The 20,175-nt window shown below is 49.3% G+C and overlaps 1 pseudogene; it reads right to left on the bottom strand.

The window, feature by feature from the left end:
• Positions 1 to 18,923: 18,923 nt before the first annotated feature.
• Positions 18,924 to 19,436, bottom strand: LOC103643747 (uncharacterized; annotated as a pseudogene).
• Between the last annotated feature and the right edge of the window lie 739 nt (positions 19,437 to 20,175).

Below are 20,175 nucleotides of genomic sequence, written 5' to 3'. Positions count from 1 at the left end.
CGGAACAAAGACGGGCCCCCCTTCACCCGGCAACGCCCAAGCAAACGGTCATCATAAGCGAAGACCTGATTTCGCAAGACGAGGAGAAACTCATCTCCTGTCTTTCCAGAAATAAGGACGTCTTCGCCTGGTCTGCCCTCGACCTGGTCGGAGTCAGTCGCACTATCATCGAATACAGTCTGGGCATCGACCCTTCGGTGCGGCCGAAGAAGCAGAGGTACACCGCCTGCTTGAGGCCAATTTCATCGAACCAGTCGCCTACCCTACGTGGCTCGCTAACATAGTCATGGTGCAAAAGAAAAGCGGCAAGTGGCAGATGTGCATCGATTTCACAAGCCTCAACAAAGCCTGCCCCAAGGATAATTTCCCGCTGCCACGGATCGACAAGATAGTCGATAGTGCAGCCGGATGCGAAGTCATGTCGCTCCTCGACTGTTTCTCCGGCTACCACCAAATATACATGAAGGAGGAAGACAAGGCCAGCACCAGTTTCATCACGCCCTTTGGCACGTATTGCTTCGTCAGAATGCCGGAGGGACTAAAGAACGCTGGGTCCACTTTCTCTCGCCTCACCAAGATGGTGCTCGAGAGCCAAGTAGGCCGGAACGTTTTCACGTACGTGGACGACATCGTCGTCGCCAGCAAAAACAAAGAGGATCATCTGGCCGACCTCGAAGAGACATTCACGAACATGCGGGACGCACGACTTCGCCTAAACCCCGAGAAGTGCGTCTTCGGAGTTCGCCAGGGGAAGATACTGGCCTACCTGGTGTCGCACCGTGGGATCGAGGCCAACCCGACCAAGATCCAGGCTATCATCAACATGACGCCTCCGCAGTCAGCCAGAGACGTCTAACGTCTGACAGGCAGATTGGCCACCCTCAACAGATTCATTTCCAAGTCCGCAGAGCGAAGCCTACCTTTCCTCAAGACACTACGTGGCGCAAAAGACTTTGCATGGGGACTAGAGCAAGCGGCAGCCTTCGCATCACTCAAGCAGCACCTGTCAGAGTTGGCAACCCTTACAAGCCCCGACCCCTCGCTACCTTTGTTGCTCTACGTCGCAGCTTTGCCACACGCAGTCAGCGCAACTTTGGTCCAAGAGTAGGACAGAGAGGGCACCACTCGGCAGTGTCCAGTTTACTACGTCTCCGAAGTCCTCACAACTTCCAAATGCAACATGACGGAGTTGGAAAAAATTGCCTACGCAGTCGTCATGGCATCGCGCAAGTTGTGCCACTACTTCGAAGCGTTCAAGGTGCGGGTCACCTCGGACAGGGGACTCGGTGAACTATTCAGAAATCCGGAGGCGTCCGTCCGTATCGCCAAATGGGCAGCCAAACTCTCCGAATACCACATCACCTTCGAGCCTAGGACATCAATCAAGTTGCAAGTCCTCGCAGATTTCATTATCGACTGAATAGGGCCAGCATGGCAGCAAGAGGAGCCCTCAGAGAAGGTGTGGACCATCCACTATGATGGTGCATGGTGCCATGTGGGGGCAGGCGCGGCTGCAATTATCACATCACCCATTAGCGTCAAGCACAAATACGCAGCACGCCTCAGCTTCGCTCTGGAATCCGACAGGTGCACAAACAACATAGCAGAGTACAAAGCCGTTATCCTGGGCCTTCGCAAGCTAAAAGCACTCGGCGTGACCACCTGCATAATCAAGACAGACTCCAAAGTTGTTGGTGGCCAGGTCGAGAAAGACTATTCAGCAAAAGACCCCGCACTTCTGCAGTATCTTTCGACCGTTCGCAGTCTTGAGAAACAATTCAAGGGTTTCACCCTGCAACATGTGGACCGCGCAAGGAACGAAGAGGCCGACGCGTTAGCCAAAGCAGCAACCAGAGCCGAAGCCCTGCCCTCTGACGTGTTATACCACGTCATCGGCACACCAGCCGCCCGCAATCCTGAGGGTCTGCAAATAACCACCAACGCCGAGGGCCGTCGCATCGTCAACCTCATCATGACCGAAGACTGGCGGGCCCCAATAACCCTGTTCTTGCAAGGATATTACCATCCAGGTGATGTCAACGAGGCCAAGCGCCTCAAACTCCGAAGCTGAGATTTCACACTTATTGAGGGCCAGCTATACAAGAAAGGGATCAGTCAACCCATGCTCAAATGTGTCACAGAGACCGAAGGCCTTCTGATCCTGCGCGAAGTCCACAGCGGAACTTGCGGCTCTCACTCGGGGCCTAGGGCCCTTGCTGCCAAGGTGATCCGTCAAGGTTTCTACTGGCCTGCTATGATCTGCGCCGCGAATCGAGTCACGAGGTCGTGCGAAGCCTGCCAGAAGTTTCTCCCCGTTCAGGCAACCCTTCGCAATTCACAAAGCTGATCGCCCACACATGGCCACTTCAACGCTGGGGGCTAGACATTGTCGAGCCACTACCCATGGCCCAAGGGAACCTCAAGTTCACCTTCGTCGCCGTCGAGTATTTTACCAAGTGGATCGAATCAAGGGCAGTATCCACAATAATGTCGAAGACTGCCCAGAAATTCTTCTGGCAAAACATTGTTTGCCGATTCGGAGTCCCGTCCGAGCTCACAGTCGACAATGGCAAACAGTTTGACAGCCAGGACTTCAGGAACTTCTGCTTCTCCATTGGCACCAAGCTTGCCTTCGCCTCAGTATATCACCCACAATCTAACGGCGTCGTGGAGCGCGCCAACGACAAGATTTTCATTGCCATCAAGAAAATGCTTCTCAACGACAAGAAGGGTAAATGGGCTGACCTACTACCTGAAGCAGTCTAGGCGCTGAACACGACCGAGTTCCGGGCGACTGGATTCGCTCCCTTTTGCCTACTATACGGATCGGAGGCCATGACCCCGCAGGAAATAAAACATGGGTCACCACGGACAAGCGCTTTAGCCGTCCCCGACATAGACGAACCAACCTCCAAATACCTCATCGACGGAGACCGTGTCTTCGCCCTATAGGCCCTCAACAAATACCAAGCTCAAACGAAGGCCTAGCGCGACCATGCAGTCGTCCCAAGAGAATTCGACGAAGGGGGCCTCGTACTCGTCCGAACAACCCGGACGGAGTCACGGGGCAAGTTGGAGCCAAAGTGGGAGGGTCCATTCATCGTCAAGACGAAGGCGTCCCCCAGTGTGTACAGGTTAACAACGCCATCTGGCGAGGACCTAGAGCATTCCTGGAATATCCATAATCTCCGCAAATTTTTTGTTTGAACCCTCAGGGCCAACACGCCCTTGTAATTCACCAAACAGTATCATTTCGACCCGCACTCTTTTCCTCCCGGGGGTGAGGTTTTTAATGAGGCGGAACAACACAACAAGTGCGATAATTGAAGTCTTTGTAAAAGACACTCCGCGCAAAAGTCGCCCAAGGGTGCAGCCGGACTAGCACAACAAGTGCGCAAAATCAAAGTCTTTTCTAAAAGACTCTACGTGCAAAAGTCGCCTAAGGGTGCAGCCGGAATAATAAGTGCGCAAAATCAAAGTCTTTTCCAAAAAACTCTCCGTGCAAAAGCCGCCTAAGGGTGCAGCCAGAACAACACAATAAGTACGTAAAGGCCGAAGTCTTTTACAAAAGACTCCGTGCAGAAGTCGCCTACGGGTACGACCGGAACAATGAAGGCGCACAACCTTATCATACAAATTACGATTACTTACACAAAGCGAGGGCATCATATATTACATTGGCTCAACCTTCGGGATGATACCCATCTCTGAAAGGGAAATGTGCCCTTGGGCCATTTCTAAGTATTTTAGTGATTAAGTGCCCAACACAAATGGTTTAAGTGTTAAATTGTGCCAAAGACTTAAGAAGTGAAAATCAAGATACAAGGTATGATTCTAGACTTAGTACATTGGTTTTTGTACTAACATATTTGTCTAAGTGCTAGAATCAGAAAAAAGACTTGGCGGGAGCAGCCAAGACTCTGCGCAGTCTGGGTGCACCGGACAGTGTCCGGTGCGCCAGGCTGGAGTCTGGTCAACTGGCCGCTCTCGGGGATTCGTCGGCGGCGTACGGCTAAAATTCACCGGACTGTCTGGTGGTGCACCAGACTGTTTGGTGAGCCAACGGTCGGCCGAGCCAACGGTCGGACGCGCAATCCGCGTGTGACGCGTGGCCGAGTCAACGGTCATATGGGGGCACCGGACTGTCCGGTGTGCACCAGACAGTGTTCGGTGCGCCAACGGCTCCAAATCTTCAACGACCGGCTGTGCCAATTTAGGAAAGCAATCTGCACCGGACACTGAACAGTGCCTGTCCGGTGGTGCACCGGACTGTCCGGTGCGCCACACGACAGAAGGCAAGAATTGCCTTCCTGGATTGCTTCCAACGACACATAAAAGGGACCCCTAGGCACATGGAGGAGTACACCAAGCATTCTTTGATCATCTCTAAGCACCAAGACTTCATTCTAGCGCATTTGATTCTTTGTGATAGCAATTTGAGCTCCTCTTGAGTTGAGAACTCCGTGTGTGAACTTAGAGCTCAAGTTGTGACTAGTGTACGTGTTTGTGCTGTTGCTTTTGAGACTTGTGTGTGTTGCTTTTCCCTCCCTTACATCCGCGTTTCTTTGTGATCATCAAATTGTAAGGGCGAGAGGCTCCAAGTTGTGGAGATTCCTCGCAACCGGGATATAGTGAAAGAAAGAAAAACACCGTGGTATTCAAGTGGATCTTTGGATCACTTGAAAGGGGTTGAGTGCAACCCTCGTCCATTGGGACGCCACAACGTGGAGTAGGCAAGTGTTGTACTTGGCCGAACCACGAGATAACTCGCGTGTCTTTTGTGATTGCTTTTCTGTGATACTTGTGTTCACAAGAGCTCACCATTTATCCTATTAACACTTAACCAAGTTTTGTGGCTATAAGTTTTAAGTTTTTACAGGATCACCTATTCACCCCCCTAGGTGCTCTCAATTGGTATCGGAGCCGTTCTCTTCACGAAAGGGACTAATCGCCCGAAGGGATGGATCCTAAGGGAAAGGGGATGGTGATCAACGACAAGGAGAAGGAGTCCTTCATCAATGAGCCAAAAGACGACAAGCCCACTGACTCGGGCTCAAGTCACAAGAAGAAGGATGGGAAGAAGAAGAGGCGCATCAAGAAGATAGTCTACTATGACAGCGACGAGTCCTCTTCTTCCCAAAGAGACGACGACGACGAGAAAAAGAAAACGGTCAACTCAAACTTTTATTTTGATTATTCTCGTATTCCGCAAAATTCCAATGCTCATTTGCTTTCCATTCCTCTTGGTAAACCTCCACACTTTGATGGAGAGGACTACAGATTTTGGAGTCACAAAATGCGTAGCCACTTGTTCTCTCTTCATCCAAGTATATGGGAGATAGTAGAAAATGGAATGCACTTTGATAGTACGGATAATCCCATGTTTATCAATGAACAAATTCACAAAAATGCACAAGCTACCACTATTCTTTTAGCATCCTTGTGCAGGGAATAGTATCATAAGGTGGGCGGCTTGGATAATGCCAAGCAAATTTTGGACACCCTCAAGATCTCCAAGATGGATTGGTGGAAGGCGAACTAGGAAGGTTCGCAATGATCAGGGGGGAGGAGCCAACTCAAACATACAACAGGCTCAAGACCTTGATCAACAAAATTAGGAGCTATGGAAGCATGAGATGGACGGACCACGATGTCGTCCGGCTTATGCTAAGGTCCTTCACTGTCCTTGATCCTCATCTTGTAAACTCTATTCTTGAAAATCCTAGGTACACCAAGATGACGCCCGAGGAAATACTCAGAAAGTTTGTAAGCGGGCGAATGATGATCAAGGAGGCAAGATATGTTGATGAGGCGTTGAATGGCCCAATGCCGATCCACGAGCCTCAAACCGTTGCTCTCAAAGCAACAAGCAGCAGGGAGGGGCTACCTAGCAAGGTGGCGCAAGTTGAGGTGGCCGGGCTAAATGAGGATGAAATGGCCCTCATCATCAAGCGCTTCAAGACGACGCTCAAAGGTCGCAAGGAGCATCCCTACAAGAGCAAGACGAAGGGAAAGCGCTCCTGCTTCAAGTGTGGTAAGATTGGTCACTTTATTGCTAACTGTCCCGATAATGATAGTGACCAGGAACAAGGAAAGAATGGGAAGAGAGAGAACAAGAAGGTTTACAAGAAAGCTAAGGGCGAGGCACACCTTGGAAAAGAGTGGGACTCGGATTGTTCTTCGTCCGACTCCGACGACGAAGGACTCGCCGCCACGGCCTTCAACAAATCATCTCTCTTCCCCAACGAGCATCACACTTGCCTCATGGCAAAGGAGAAGAAGGTAAGCACTCGAAATACTATTGCATATGTTTCTTCAAGTGATGATGAATCTAGTGATGATGAAGTAGACTACGCAAGTTTATTCAAAGGCTTAGATAGAACTAAAATTGATAAGATCAATGAATTAATTGATGCGTTAAATGAGAAGAATTGATTGCTAGAAAAGCAAGAGGATCTTTTATATGAAGAGCATGATAAATTTGTAAGTGTGCAAAAGTCTCTTGCTTTAGACGTTAAAAGAAATGAAATGCTTTCATGTGAATTATCTACTTGTCATGAGTCTATTTCTAGTCTAAAGGATGTTAATGATGACTTAAATGCTAAGTTAGAAGTAGCAAATAAATCTAGCTCATGTATTGAACATGTAGTAATTTGTAATAGGTGTAAGGATTTTAATGTTGATGCATGTGTTGAGCACCTTACTTCTATTGCAAAATTAAATGGTGAAGTATCTAGTCTTAATGCCCAACTTAAGACTAGCAAGAATGACTTTGACAAACTAAAATTTGCAAGGGATGCCTACACTATTGGTAGACACCCCTCAATTAAGGATGGGCTTGGCTTTAAAAGGGAAGCCAAGAACTTAACAAGCCAAAGAGCTCCCATTTTCAACAAGGAAAAGGGAAAGGCTCCTATGGCTAATAGTAGTCAAAAGAATCATGCATTTATTTATGATAGAAAATTTTCTAGAAATGCTTATCATTATAGGAGTTGTAATGCTTATGATTCACATGCCATGATTGCTTCAAGTTCTTCCTTTGTGCATGGTAGAGATATGCCTAGGAGTAATGTTGTTAATGTGCCTAGGAAAATGCATAAAGAAAATGCTACTGTTATTCATGCCTGCAACACTGATTTTGTACTCACATGCAAAAATAAGAAAGTGGCTGCTAGGAAATTAGGGGCAAAATGCAAGGGAGACAAAACTTGCATTTGGGTCCCTAAGGCTATTGTTACTAACCTTGTAGGACCCAACAAGAGTTGGGTACCTAAAACCCAAGCCTAATTTGCCTTGCAGGTTTATGCATCCGGGGGCTCAAGCTGGATTATCGACAGCGGATGCACAATCCACATGATGGGGGAGAAGAAGATGTTCACCTCCTACGTCAAGAACAAAGATTCCCAAGATTCAATCATATTCGGTGACGGGAATCAAGGCAAGGTTAAAGGACTAGGAAAGATAGCTATTTCATCCGAGCATTCCATATCTAATGTGTTTTTAGTTGAATCGCTCGGGTATAACTTGTTGTCCGTTAGTCAATTATGCAATATGGGTTACAATTGCTTATTTACAAATGTAGATGTGTCTGTCTTTAGAAGGAGTGATGGTTCATTAGCTCTTAAGGGTGTACTAGACGACAAACTCTATTTAGTTGATTTTACAAAGGAGGAGGCCGGTCTAGATGCATGCTTAATTGCTAAGACTAGCATGGGCTGGCTGTGGCATCGCCGTCTAGCACATGTTGGGATGAAGAACCTTCATAAGCTTCTAAAGGGAGAACATGTGTTAGGTCTAACAAATGTAACTTTCGAAAAAGATAGACCTTGCGCAGCTTGTCAAGCAGGTAAACAGGTGGGAAGCTCTCATCATAGCAAAAATGTGATGACCACATCAAGACCTTTGGAGCTACTTCACATGGACCTCTTCGGCCCCGTCGCCTACCTCAGCATCGGGGGAAGTAAGTATGGTCTTGTTATAGTTGATGATTTTCCTGCTTCACTTGGTATTCTTTTTGCAGGATAAAACAGAAACCCAAGGGACCCTTAAGTGCTTCCTAAGGAGAGCTCAAAATGAGTTTGAGCTCAAGGTGAAAAAGATAAGAAGCGACAATGGGTCCGAGTTCAAGGACCTTCAAGTGGAGGAGTACCTTGAGGAGGAAGGAGTCAAGCACGAGTTCTCCGCTCCCTACACACCACAACAAAACGGTGTGGTAGAGAGGAAGAACATGACACTTTTAGACATGGCGAGGACGATGCTTGGTGAATTCAAGACGCCCGAACGGTTTTGGACGGAAGCTGTGAACACGGCTTGCCACGCCATAAACCGAGTCTACCTTCATCGCCTCCTCAAGAAGACGTCGTACAAACTCCTAACTGGTAACAAACCCAACGTGTCTTACTTTCGTGTATTTGGGAGTAAATGTTACATTCTAGTGAAAAGAGGTAGGAATTCCAAATTTGCTCCCAAAGCTGTAGAAGGATTTTTGTTAGGTTATGACTCAAATACAAAGGCGTACAAAGTCTTCAACAAATCATCGGGTTTGGTTGAAGTCTCTAGCGACGTTGTATTTGATGAGACTAATGACTCTCCAAGAGAGCAAGTTGATCTTGATGATGTAGATGAAGATGATGTTCCAACGGCCGCAATACGCACCATGGCAATTGGAGATGTGCGACCACAGGAACAAAAGGAGCAAGATCAACCTTCTTCCTCAACAATGGTGCATCCCCCAACCCAAGACGATGAACAGGTTCATCAAGAAGAGGCGTGTGATCAAGGGGGAGCACAAGATGATCAAGTGATGGACGAAGAGGAACCACGAGCCCCTCCAACTCAAGTCCGAGCAACGATTCAAAGGAATCATCCCGTCGACCAGATATTGGGTGATATAAGCAAGGGAGTAACTACTCGCTCTAGATTAGCTAATTTTTGTGAGCATTACTCTTTTGTCTCTTCTATTGAGCCTTTCAGGGTAGAAGAGGCCTTGCTAGATCCGGACTGGGTGTTGGCCATGCAGGAAGAGCTTAATAACTTCAAGCGAAATGAAGTTTGGACACTGGTGCCACGTCCCAAGCAAAACGTTGTGGGAACCAAGTGGGTGTTCCGCAACAAACAGGACGAGCACAGGGTGGTGACAAGGAACAAGGCTAGACTTATGGCAAAAGGTTATGCCCAAGTCGCAGGTTTAGACTTTGAGGAGACCTTTGCTCCAGTGGCTAGGCTAGAGTCTATTCGCATTTTGTTAGCCTATGCCGCTCACCATTCTTTCAGGTTGTTCCAAATGGATGTGAAGAGCGCCTTCCTCAACGGGCCAATCAAGGAGGAGGTGTACGTAGAGCAACCCCCTAGCTTTGAGGATGAACGGTACCCTGACCATGTGTGTAAGCTCTCTAAGGCGCTCTATGGACTTAAGCAAGCTCCAAGAGCATGGTATGAATGCCTTAGAGACTTTCTAATTACTAATGCTTTCAAGGTTGGGAAAGTCGATCCAACTTTATTCACTAAGACTTGTGATGGTGACTTATTTGTGTGCCAAATTTATGTCGATGACATAATATTTGGTTCTACTAACCAAAAGTCTTGTGAAGAGTTTAGCAGGGTGATGACTCAAAAATTTGAGATGTCAATGATGGGCGAGTTGAACTACTTCCTTGGGTTCCAAGTGAAGCAACTCAAGGACGACACCTTCATCTCCCAAACAAAGTACACGCAAGACTTGATCAAGCGGTTTTGGATGAAGGACGCCAAGCCCGCAAAGACTCCAATGGGAACCGACGGACACGTCGACCTCAACAAAGGAGGTAAGTCCGTTGATCAAAAGGCATACTGGTCGATGATAGGTTCCTTGCTTTACTTATGTGCTAGTAGATCGGATATTATGCTAAGCGTATGCATGTGTGCTAGATTTCAATCCGATCCAAGGGAGTGTCACCTTGTGGCCGTCAAGCGAATACTTAGATATTTAGTTGCTACGCCTTGCTTCGGGGTCTGGTATCCAAAGGGGTCTACCTTTGACTTAATTGGATATTCAGACTCCGATTATGCTGGATGCAAGGTTGATAGGAAGAGTACATCAGGGACGTGCCAATTCTTAGGAAGCTCCCTGGTGTCTTGGAGTTCTAAGAAACAAACTTCCGTTGCCCTATCCACCGCTAAGGCCGAGTATGTTGCCGCAGGACAGTGTTGCGCACAACTACTCTGGATGAGGCAAACCCTCCGGGACTTTGGCTACAACCTGAGCAAAGTCCCACTCCTATGTGATAATGAGAGTGCTATCCGCATGGCGGACAATCCCATTGAACACAGTCGCACAAAGCACATAGACATCCGGCATCACTTTTTGAGAGACCACCAGCAAAAGGGAGATATCGAAGTGTTTTATGTTAGCACCGAGAACCAGCTAGTCGATATCTTTACCAAGCCTTTAGATGAGAAGACCTTTTGCAGGCTGCGTAGTGAGCTAAATTGTCTTAGATTCGCGTAACTTGGATTGATTCATAGCATACATGTGTTTTATGCCTTGATCATGTACCTTATGCATTTTGCTGCTTATTTATGGTGCTCAAGTTGTACACATGATCCCCGGACCTCACAAGTCCATTTGCAAGTGATGCACTTATTTAGGGGGAGGCATGTTACAACTTGACACTTTGAGACTAACCTTGTGTTCGAGTTTACTTGTTCTAGTCTCAAAAGTGGATTGAAAGGGAAAGGTGGACTTGGACCATGAAAGACTTCCACTGCACTCCGATGAAAGGGTAACTTACTCCAAGTTCATCTCCATACTCTTATTGCCTTTTTTACTCTTACTTGAAGATTTTGGTGAGGCAATGGGGTTCGGCCAAAAATGATCCTGTTTTGGTGCTTGATGCCAAAGGGGGAGAAATTAAGGCCAAAGCAAGAAAATGGATCAGCTACCACTTGAGAACTTTGAAAATAGTAGAGTTAGAAGTTTTGATTTGTCAAAATCCTCTAAGTGTCTCTTTTTGTCAAAAGTTGGTCTCTTGTGGGGAGAATGTTTGATTATGGGAAAAAGGGGGAGTTTTTGAATCTTTGATCAATTTCTCTTGGAATACCTCTCTTTATGTCTCAACAAGTGTGTTTGACTTAGAGATAGGAAATTGAGTTTGATTTGCAAAAACAAACCAAGTGGTGGCAAAGAATGATCCAAACATGCCAAATTTGAATAAAAAACAATTCTTGTTCTTATTTGCATTAATGTTGCACTTCTATGTGTTGCTTTGTGTTGTGTTGGCATAAATCACCAAAAAGGGGGAGATTGAAAGGGAAATGTGCCCTTGGGCCATTTCTAAGTATTTTGGTGATTAAGTGCCCAACACAAATGGTCCGGTGCGCCACCCGACAGAAGGCAAGAATTGCCTTCCTGGATTGCTTCCAACGGCTCCTAGCTGCCTTGGGGCTATAAAAGGGACCCCTAGGCGCATGGAGGAGTACACCAAGCATTCTTCGATCATCTCTAAGCACCAAGACTTCATTCTAGCGCATTTGATTCTTTGTGATAGCAATTTGAGCTCCTCTTGAGTTGAGAACTCCGTGTGTGAACTTAGAGCTCAAGTTGTGACTAGTGTGCGTGTTTGCGCTGTTGCTTTTGAGACTTGTGTGTTGCTTTTCCCTCCCTTACATCTGCGCTTCTTTGTGATCATCAAATTGTAAGGGCGAGAGGCTCCAAGTTGTGGAGATTCCTCGCAACCGGGATATAGTGAAAGAAAGAAAAACACCATGGTATTCAAGTGGATCTTTGGATCACTTGAAAGGGGTTGAGTGCAACCCTCGTCCATTGGGACGCCACAACGTGGAGTAGGCAAGTGTTGTACTTGGCCAAACCACGGGATAACTCGCATGTCTTTTGTGATTGCTTTTCTGTGATACTTGTGTTCACAAGAGCTCGCCATTTAGCCTATTAACACTTAACCAAGTTTTGTGGCTATAAGTTTTAAGTTTTTATAGGATCACCTATTCACCCCCCCCCCTCTAGGTGCTCTCAATCTCCCTGTAGTTGAACAACATTATCCTCAATTCCTCACCCTCAAAAAGATTTTGCAGCTCCCCTTCACCTACACTCGCTCCAATCGGCGAGGACAACAATTCTCGTTTACCAGTCCCGTCCACGCGAAGACGACCACTCTCCATTTCACTACAATGACACCTACCACTTCGCGACAATTCACTCACTCTCCGTTTCACCACCGCCCTTCGCCGCCTATACCCAGTACTAGCACCCGGGAGCCCCTCGGAACCCTCCACGCGCGGCGAAGGCTCCGCTGCAGCCACATCTAACAGTACAAAATAATCCAAGTCCTCATCTGAAGACTCCTCCATCCACGCAATCGAACTCCCAGACTCATCAGACTCAAAACACTTAGACACAGAGCCAAACAAATCATCATCGGTAGCCACGGTCGAAGCTGCCACAAACATAGTATTGTCAGTAGCGGTTGCGTGCGCAGGCCCAAACCTCAGAACCTGCGCAGCAACCGAGGTTCAGTATCACACAGACAAAATTTACAAACTCCTCAACACCTATTCAGCCACCTGCGAAGGCCCGGCCAAGGCCATGGGGTCTTTGGCAGCCGGCTCGGCCACCGCCTTCAAGGCGTCCTCGCCCGTCGGCGAGGGGTCTTCGCTGGCTCCAGTTGGCACTATCGGTGCAGGGACCGCTGAGGGGCCCTCGCTAGCATCGGATGGCGGCGCCACCTTCACCCCCGATGTCACGGGCAGCGCACTGTCCAGATCACCAAGGTCTTCGACCCCCTCGGCATGTGCCATCTGCAGAAATAAGCAGAGTCAGCAAAACCACCACACTCACACATATAACCGCGCAAAATGAGCCCTCACCTGATCAATTGCCTTGTCAGACCTCTTCCGGACCACCTCTCGGCCATGCGGACCCCACATCCTGTCGAAGAGCGCCCCTACCGACTGCTTAAGCACCGGGTCTTCGACCTAGAAGATTTCGCGTTCGAAGTTCTCGTCCGATTGGTCAAAGAGCTCGAAATGCCCGCACCCCTCGCGGGACAAAGCATTCACGGCGCCCTCGCAGGTGATGAGAGAGGCAAAAGACATGAGGCCCATCACGATGGTCGGAAGCACCGCCAGCTCCTCATGTAACCATTCGAGGAAGCGGAGGCCCACCTCTTGGCTGGGCGTGTAGAAGGCGGCTATACGCGCACCCAGCTCCCAGTACGCGTCCACGAACTGCGTATGCGTCCGCGCGACCTCTGCGCGCGTCGAGGCCTCGGCTTTATCCACGCGATTGCGCAGGCTGTTGAGCCTTGCCTCCAAATCCTTGGCGCGTTGGCAGGCGAGACTGCCCTCCGCCCGAGCAAGCTTGGCATCGGCCTGCGCAGCCTGCGCATCGGCAATGGCCTTGTTTGCCTCCCGCCTCTCGTCCACCAGCTGGCGCCGGAGTTCCCCCTTCTCGGCCTCCATTGTGGCCAACTTCTCTGTTAGCCTTCGGCTTTTGCTTTCCGCAGCCGACTTCTCCCGGACAGCATCCGCATGCTGCGCCCGGAGACGCTCGACTTCAGCAGCAAACTCTACAGTCAGAGCACCCGACGCAACATGGTCGGCGAAGTCGGCCGCCTGACACAAAAGCCATGAGACTCACAACCTCATAAAACCAACGAAACATCGAAGTCCACCACGACTTACATGATTCAGCTACTGCGACGCCCGCCTCAGCTGCTGGGACACGGAGCCCGCCACATCCTTAGCGGCGGCGGCCGACAAAATCGTGCCGTTCACGCACAAGGCGGACCACGGGTCCCGCGAAGCACCCTTCGCCCCAATTGCCATCGTAGGCGAAGGGGCCACCACCGGAGTCGGGACAAGAGGCAGTTGCCCCGCATCCGAGCCTACACCATAATATTGGTTAAAAAAACTTAACAACAAGATAATCCGACATGTTGATGTCCATGTCAAAGTCCGCGACACGCGCCCCCACCTCATCAACATGCGCCGGGGAGGGCACCCTTCGCCCCTTGACGGGCTCGCCCAAGGGTGGTTTGCCCGCGCCAGAGGAGGCAACCTTTGCACCCGTCGAAGACTTCTTGGGCCCAAGGGCGGCCGGCTTCGCAGTCGGCGCTGGCTTGCTGCTGTTGGGGGCGGCAGACTTCGTTCCCCCTGCACCCTCTTGGCCTCGCGGAAAGGATCCCCGATCCTAACAACCGCCCGACGCTTCTGAGCAGCGTCTTGACGATCCTTCTCCATCACTGCCGACACAATAGCAGCAACATTCCGTCTGTAAGGGAAAATCTTCAAGTCACAAGCCATGTGAGATGTAAATATGTCTTCGCCAGCCGCGCGGGGGATCGGAACATTCTTTGGCCATCGACCCCCGGTAACCTTCAGCATTCGCGCCGAAGACTCCCGGAGCTCGGGCGAAGACATCCTTCCCCCGGGGCCGCGCATGTCCCCATCAAATCCACAGCAAAACTATCAGAGACCCCCACTCCCCCCACTGCAGTACCTATTTTTCTCTTAGTGGCCGGGGCAGCCTCCTGCGTAGGCCCTTCCTCGGTCATGTCCACCGGTTTCTTCCCGCGGCGGTCGGCAGCGTCATCCCCGGGATAGCCACCGTATGGCAAGCAGTTCAATTAGAAGACCCAATTCAATCTAACATTGGACCCCCGGATATCCCAACTTCGAAGACCCTCTGTCCTCGGCACGTAGCGCCCCACAATCCTCGCCGCACCGTCCTCCACTTCACGAACGAATGCGGCTGGATCCCGGCCACGCAAATCCAACGCGAAGGCTGGACTTCGCACTCGCTGCCCGCCCAGGGAGGGCATATCGCGAGGGCATACTTCGCCCAACGCCCAGCCATGTGCCAAGGGCCACACCCCATAATCGATGGATTCCTCAACTAAATCGTGCCCGCTACTCATGCGGGCAGCGCACCAAAGGGCTCCTTCATTTTCATCATCCTCTGCCACCTCAAATTGCGGGTACGCCACATAATAATGGGAGCACATCACGACCACGAGGAGCCCTGGGTGGTCTTCGACTGCGCCCTCGGAAACATAAAACCATAAATCCCACCAATTGTGCCACTTATTGCGGGCACAGGGAACTAACTCCACGACTTCCATCGAAGTCTTTCCGGTCCTCGGCGTAAACGTGCACGATCCAAACTGTGCAATCTTGTGTCCAATTTTTCTTTTTTGCCCATGCAGACAGTAATGTTTGGTGAAGACCTCCACAGAAGGTTGACCGCCATACGAAGTTGCCGCCTAGACATACTTCGCCAGGGCCACCACGGCGTTAGGTGTCAGCTGGTGGACCTGGACCTCAAATCTCTGCAGGACCTCCGCCACAAAGCGATGTGCAGGGAGGCGAAGGCCAGCGGTGAAAAACGCCTCAAACACGATTAACTTGCCCTCGGGCTCGGGAACCTCCTCCACCCCCGGGACACGCCCAACTCCACTGCCAAAATACCTCAGCTGCTACATATCCTACACACGGACCGAGGAAATCCTCGAAACGCCGAACTCCACCGTATCACCCGGATGTAGCTCCGACGCCGTCACATTGCTCAAGGTATCCTCGGACGATGAATCGTCCAGCGGCGTGTCTGGAGCAGACAAGGAAGAAGACGACATGGCTACGTACCGTCGGCGGCGGCGCGCGGTCTGCTTGACGCGGGCCAGATCTCCGACGAACAGGAGCAAGGAGGGCAGGCGAGCGGGCGAACGGTTTCAAAAGGAGGCTAGGGTTTTGCGGCGCACAGAAAGGTAAGAGAACCTGACCCGCACCGCCCCCCTTTTATATACACAGGACGCGATGCTTCGGGAAATCTGCAGTCCAACAGTACTACGTCTGTCAACGGTCACATCAAAAACCCCCGCAGAACCACTTCGAGCGAGGGTAGCGTCTCCACCATCTAGCGACGTCTTTAGTACCAGATGACTTAGTCGAACTGGTCCCTCGGAGGGCAAATGTTGGGGCGAAGGCAAAGACGCTACCCTTCGCTCCAGGCCCTCGTCACCTCGACGCACCAACGGAAGCTAGATGACCGGCGCAGGTCACCCTTCGTCCTTCTCACCGCAAGACGAAGGCCCACGACGAAGACCCGCCATCCGACGTCCTCACCCAACCTGGAGGCCCATGTGGTATGGCGGCCCATCGTGACAGGCCCCGCAAGGAGAAGCGTGTTACGGGCCTGATTTGTAATGGCTCTTCTATAATCACAGTCTGTAACCCTCCATTATGGGAATATTCTAGGGATAATCCAGGTGCCTGAAGGCATAAACGTCCTTACATTAGGACGTTGGGCACCCGGGCACCTATAAATACCCTCGTACAGTTCCCTTGAGAGGCTAGATTAACAGGGAGCAATCGTCATCTCGAGTTAAACCTTGTTTGCATTCCTTTCACTCCCCCGTTGGATCATCTTGCCCAAGAGAGCAAGTTCCAACAGTTTGTTTTGACGTCTAAAACAAATTTCCAATATTGTTCACTTAAATACAATATTATTTTGGATGTGGAGTTTGAGTAAAAGTTTTTCCAATTTTATATTACTTATTTGATGTAAGATAAAATGTCTTCTAAGGTATAATTTCCATTAAGAAATACTAGTGACTGTTTCAAAATTTATAGCCAAGTCTATATAATGATCTTTTTCATTTAATCCCTTTGTTTAGAGTTAATACTTGTTTTGATCTTTGAAGGCATCCTTCTTTTAATAAATCCCTAAGTATGATTTTGGGTATTACAGGTGCCAGGGTGCTTCTCACAAATGCAGAATCAAGCGCAAAGTCACAGCCGACTAGCGAATTTTGAGGTGGGGACCGTAGCGAAAGCAGAGTTAGGGTTTCAAGCACATACAAGGAGACCAAACAGATATAACAACTGATCGCTCACATCCTGACTGGGAACCTATTATAATGTTGTGACTCGGATTTTCAGTCGACTGAGTAAAACCACCAAGCACGATCTCATGACTAGCTGATTGGAACGCAGAAACAAGGGCAAAAGAAAGCAACCAGACGAGTTTTTCAAACCCAAACATATAAATAGAGTTCCATGCATGCATAACCTATCTTCTTTTTACACATAAACGGGCAATTCGTTATGAACAGGCCAAAATCCACCCCACCACTACCATTACGGCAAGCTACCTAACGATCGGATTCGAAAATCAGCATATGAATAAAAAATCCTTTTTGATTTTTTTAGAAAAGAGTTTAAATCCAAATCCAAATTTTAGGTGCGAATTTAAATTCACACAGGTAAAAATAATGCTCCAGCATGCAACGCATAAACAAAATATTTATTTTAAGAAAAATATTATTTGAAATGTTTGATCCATATAAATGTCCTCTAATTCAAATAAATATGGAAGATAATTTTATTTAAATTTCAAATTAGAATTTTGGAACAACAAATCATATATGAATACATTACTAGCTCACACTTTGTTTTTAATTACTTAGTGCACTCTAGGCGATAGAACCAACCATTCATGAATATGACGCCCTTGCCCTTGCCACAACCGCCGAGGTGGCCGAGGGATGGGTGGTGACTGGGGAGGGGAGGGGATGAGAGGTGGCGATGGGGGTAGGGGCGGCACGTAGATTGGTGTCATGAGGGGGGTAAGCGGGAGACGGCGGCGCCGAGGACAAGGGCGGGGTGCGGCATCAAGGCCGGGAAGCACGGGCCACACAGAAGGACATCGGAGACAGTGGTGGATGCGGTAAGCGCAGGGTGAATCGTGAGCGGGGAGGACGGAGTTGGGGGCACGGTATCACTGTGCACGGTTATAGTTGATGCTTAATAGGTGGTAGAGATTTAGTTAATTATATATAAAAGTGGAGCTTTAATTTAAGATTTGGTGTGGTATATAGTGAACAACAAAATTATTTGTTTTTTAAATATAGGATTAATCATGTTATTATTTGTAATAAAGTAGAGAACGTGATGATTAGTGTAGAAAACATAATAATAAAAATCTTGTGATGTTTTTTTAATCTTAAATACGATGTATTTTGTGGCCTCGTAGAATTTTGAAAACAAATCAAACTATTATACATAAAAATCAGGTTTTAGAAGCAAGGGACCGAACAAGGTGAGGGAATACATTTCCGTATTAGCATCTTAATTATAAAGATTAATACCGAAATCAAGAGTAGGATGATTTCCTAGTGGTTGTTTTGAGTTTTGACGTCTAAAAGAAATAAAGAAACAGAAATACACATGCATGGTTTGTTTTAACGTCTAAAACAAATTTACAAAGTTTGTAAAAGAAAACAAACAGAAACACACATGTATGGTCTGTTGGCTCCGATCCATCGTCTCTCCCACCGGCGCGCGGTGATCCACCATAGCATTTCGAGATTTATCTCCTATATATCTAGTAGATCGATCGTTTACATACTTATCTCGTAAAGGTGTATATAAACACCTACCTAGCTACCTGCCTGTCCGTGCAAAACTAGCCATCACGCGCACGTAGACACAAGAAGCTAGCCATCGTCCCCCACCGGCGGCGAGAGAACGTACGCTAGCCGATCCACCATCACCACCTGGAGATCGGAGATCGGTGGCATATGGCCGCCGACGATCACGTCTTCCGGGCCACCAACGAGGCGTCCGTCGCCCTCCTGCGCGGCCTCCGCGCCGGAACCGTTGACCATAGATTCAAAGCCTTCATCCACAACGTAGACGTCTACACCGCTGCTCCTGAGGAGCTGGTCGCCGGCCTGGAGCCGGTGCCGGGCACCGACGTGACGGAGGACGGGTACAACAGACAGTGGTACATATACTGTCCGAAGCGATACAAGAACGGCGAGGGAAGGGCCAGCGGGCACAGGCTGCGCGCGGTGGAGACCGCCAGGACGTGCTGGCACTCGGAGACTGGCCCGAAGCCCATGGAGGGCTTGCCCGGCGCCACGTTCTGCAGCTTATCCTACGGCCGCAAGGAGAACGAGAACGAGGGGACGTCGGGTCGGCATCGCCATCGCTTCCATAGGATGGGATGGCAGATGACCGAGTATGACGACACCCAGGGCGGCGGCGGCGACCACGTGCTGTGCAAGGTGCACCGTTCGTCCTCGTCTCTGGCCAAGAAGAAATACAATACCAAGAGGACGGCGACAGGCGATCACCCCGAGGCGCCGCCAACCAAGGTGATCCACGACATGCAGGTGCAGCAGATGCAGGACCCCGCCGGCGCCATCTTCACCGGTGCTTACCCGACGATGGATGATCCCCTGATGGTCGGAGGCGCGGAGGCATCAGAGGCGGAGCACGGTGGCGAGTTGGGCAAGTCCAACGTCGACTACTTGCTCAACATCAACAATGTCGATGGGGAGCAGCAGCAGCCGCCATGCGCTGAGCCGGCCGAGCAGAGCAGCGACGTGCAGGTGCAGGTGGACCCCGCCGCCACCTTGACGCCCTGCTATGTTCATGGTCATGAACAAGGCGGGAATCCCCTGATGGCCGGAGGCGAGGAGGAACAGCGTCGACGCGTTGAGTCACCAGAGCCGGAGCTCGACTTCGACCACTTGCTCAACAATATCGATTGGAAAGGTCTCCTAGAGATACTAGGAGACGACGAGGAGCAGGGGTTGCCGCTGCAGCAGCAGCCATGCGTTGAACCGGCCGAGCAGAGCAGCGACGTGTAGGTGCAGGTGGACCCCGCAGCCACCTTCATGCTGGGAGACCATGAGAAGCAGGGGCTGACGCAGCAGCAGCAACCATGCACTGAGCCGGCGGCCGAGCAGAGCCAGAGCAGCAGAACCGTGCCGCCCGTTTAAAAACACAATACACTTCTCTGCTGATTGTAAACATTTGACAGGGAAATTGTAAACACAATATATATGGTTGTTTTACTTTATTTGAAGTTATTCATATCGACAACTCGAGATTACCCTATGTAGATGCTGACAGGAAATTAAGATGATGGTGTATGAAGCAATGGGAATTAATGTATATAATTGTTCATCAGATCTAGTGTATCGTGCAGGATCCTATCCAGATTATTGAGCTTTGCAGTCACTTTTGTTATGCCATCTCCTCGATTAATGTACAGACAAGTGGTCTAAAATAAACCATCTTCAGGCAACAGAACTGTAAATTTTCACTTATTACAGCAGGTCTTCTTCTCTAGATGCTTAATACTATCACTTGCTTTCTAAGTTCTGATCACTCATA

Source organism: Zea mays, chromosome 1 (assembly GCF_902167145.1).
Source record: "Zea mays cultivar B73 chromosome 1, Zm-B73-REFERENCE-NAM-5.0, whole genome shotgun sequence".
NCBI classification, from domain to species: domain Eukaryota; kingdom Viridiplantae; phylum Streptophyta; class Magnoliopsida; order Poales; family Poaceae; genus Zea; species Zea mays.
The sequence above is the reverse complement of the archived record's forward strand: the minus strand, read 5'-3'. Positions and strand labels throughout refer to the sequence as shown.